The 3054-nt window shown below is 43.4% G+C and overlaps 1 non-coding gene across 1 annotated transcript; it reads right to left on the minus strand.

The window, feature by feature from the left end:
- Positions 1-396: 396 nt before the first annotated feature.
- On the minus strand, positions 397-504 carry LOC130937838 (small nucleolar RNA R71). The gene has a single exon (XR_009069033.1). It is a non-coding gene; the product is annotated as a small nucleolar RNA R71 (small nucleolar RNA).
- Positions 505-3054: the final 2550 nt, after the last annotated feature.

Consider the following 3054-nt stretch of genomic DNA (forward strand, 5'->3'; position numbering starts at 1 on the left):
GAAAACAACAATAATGCAAACAATGCAAGGAAGGTGCTGGGTGACTTTACTGCACCTACTCCCGACTTTTATGGGAGAAGCATCTCTATCCCTGCCATTGGAGCAAACAACTTTGAGCTTAAGCCTCAGTTAGTTTCTCTAATGCAACAGAATTGCAAGTTTCATGGACTTCCAATGGAAGATCCTCATCAGTTTTTAGCTGAATTCTTGCAAATCTGTGACACAGTCAAGACTAATGGGGTTGACCCTGAGGTCTACAGACTGATGCTATTCCCTTTTGCTGTAAGAGACAGAGCTAGAATATGGTTGGACTCTCAACCTAAAGAAAGCCTGGACTCTTGGGAAAAGCTAGTGAATGCCTTCTTGGCAAAGTTCTTTCCACCACAAAGATGGAGTAAGCTTAGAGTGGAAGTCCAAACCTTCAGACAGAAGGAAGGAGAATCCCTCTATGAAGCTTGGGAAAGATACAAACAATTAATCAGAAAATGTCCTTCTGACATGCTTTCTGAATGGAGCATCATAGGTATTTTCTATGATGGTCTCTCTGAACTGTCCAAGATGTCTTTGGATAGCTCTGCTGGAGGATCTCTTCATCTAAAGAAGACGCCTACAGAGGCTCAAGAGCTAATTGAGATGGTTGCAAATAACCAATTCATGTACACTTTTGAAAGGAATCCTGTGAACAATGGGACTAGTCAGAAGAAAGGAGTTCTTGAGATTGACACGCTGAACGCCATTTTGGCTCAGAATAAAATATTGACTCAACAAGTCAATTTGATTTCTCAAAGTCTGTCTAGAATGCAAAATGCACCTGGCAGTACTAAGGATGCTTCATCTGAGGAAGAAGCTTATGATCCTGAGAACCCTTCAATGGAAGAGGTGAATTACCTAGGAGAACCCTATGGAAACACCTATAATTCTTCATGGAGAAATCACCCAAATTTCTCATGGAAGAATCAAGAGAGACCTCAACAAGGTTTCAACAATAATAATGGTGGAAGAAACAAGTTTAGCAATAGCAAGCCTTTTCCATCATCTTCTCAGCAACAAACAGAGAATTCTAAGCAGAACCCCTCTGACTTAGCAACCATGGTCTCTGATCTAATCAAAACCACTCAAAGTTTCATGACTGAAACAAGGTCTTCCATTAGGAATTTGGAAGCACAAGTGGGACAGCTGAGTAAGAAAATTACTGAACTCCCTCCAAGCACTCTTCCAAGCAATACAGAAGAAAATCCAAAAGGAGAGTGCAAAGCCATAACCATGGCCGAATTTGGAGAGGAAGGAGAGGAAGTGGACGCCACTGAGGAAGGCCTCAATGGGCGTGCACTGACCTCCACTGAGTTCCCTAATGAGGAACCATGGGAATCTGAGGCTCAAAATGAGACCATAGAGATTCCATTGGACTTACTTCTGCCTTTCATGAGCTCTGATGAGTATTCTTCCTCTGAAGAGGATGAGTATGTCACTGAAGAGCAAGTTGCTAAATACCTTGGAGCAATCATGAAGCTAAATGACAAGTTATTTGGAAATGAGACTTGGGAGGATGAACCCCCTTTGCTCACCAAAGAACTGGATGACTTGTCTAGGCAGAAATTACCTCAAAAGAGACAAGATCCAGGGAAGTTTTCCATACCTTGTACCATAGGCACCATGACCTTCAAGAAGGCTCTGTGTGACTTAGGGTCAAGTGTAAACCTCATGCCTCTCTCAGTAATGGAGAAGCTAGGGATCTTTGAGGTACAAACTGCAAGAATCTCATTAGAGATGGCAGACAACTCAAGAAAACAAGCTTATGGACTTGTAGAGAATGTTTTGGTTAAAATTGAAGACCATTACATCCCTGCTGATTTTATAGTCCTAGAGACTGGGAAATGCATGGATGAAACCATCATCCTTGGCAGACCCTTCCTAGCCACAGCAAAGGCTGTGATTGATGTTGATGGAGGTGACTTGATCATTCAAGTGAATGAAAAATCCTATGTGTTTAAGGCTCAAGGATATCCCTCTGTCATCATGGAGAAGAAGCATGAAGAGCTTCTCTCAAATCAGAGACAAACAGAGCCCCCACAGTCAAACTCTAAGTTTGGTGTTGGGAGGCCACAACCAAACTCTAAGTTTGGTGTTGAACCCCCACATTCAAACTCTAAGTTTGGTGTTGGGAGGTTCCAACATTGCTCTGAGTATCTGTGAAGCTCCATGAGAGCCCTCTGTCAAGCTACTGACATTAAAGAAGCGCTTGTTGGGAGGCAACCCAATGTTATACTTTATATATTTTCTTTTGTTATTTTATGTTTTTTGTAGGTTGATGATCATAAGAAGTCACAAAATCCATTGAAAAAGCAAAAACAGAATGAAAAACAGGAAGAAAAATAGCACACCCTGGAGGAAGAACCCACTGGCGTTTAAACACCAGTGAGGCTAGCAGTTGGGCGTTTAACGCCCAGTCTGGCACCATTCTGGGCGTTTAACGCCAGAAAGGGGCACCAGACTGGCGTTAAACGCCAGGAAAGGGCTAGAACCTGGCGTTAAACGCCAGAAATGGGCACCAGCCCGGCGTTTAACGCCAGAAATGGCTCAAAACGTGATTTTGAGCAACATTTGGTGCAGGGATGACTTTTTCTTGACACCACAGGATCTGTGGACCCCACAGGATCCCCACCTACCCCACCACCACTCTCTCTCTTCTTCACCCATTCACCAATCACCTCAATACCTCTTCCCCATAAACCCTTCTTCGCCCCTCCATCTTCACACCACCTAAACACCACTTCTTCCCCTTTTGGCCGAACCACAAAGCCATCTCCCTCTCCTCCATTTCTTCTTCTTTTACTCTCTTCTTTCTTCTTTTGCTCGAGGACGAGCAAACCTTTTAAGTTTGGTGTGGTAAAAGCATTGCTTTTTGTTTTTCCATAACCATTTATGGCATCCAAAGCCGGTTCAACTGAGAAGGCATGATCTCAAGCCCATCACTAAGAAGAAGATGGAGCAAACAAGAGACCCCTCTTATCATGAGATCCTTGAGATACCTCAAGGGATGCACTTTCCTCCACA

The sequence above is a fragment of the Arachis stenosperma genome, chromosome 6 (genome assembly GCF_014773155.1).
Source record: "Arachis stenosperma cultivar V10309 chromosome 6, arast.V10309.gnm1.PFL2, whole genome shotgun sequence".
NCBI lineage: Eukaryota > Viridiplantae > Streptophyta > Magnoliopsida > Fabales > Fabaceae > Arachis > Arachis stenosperma.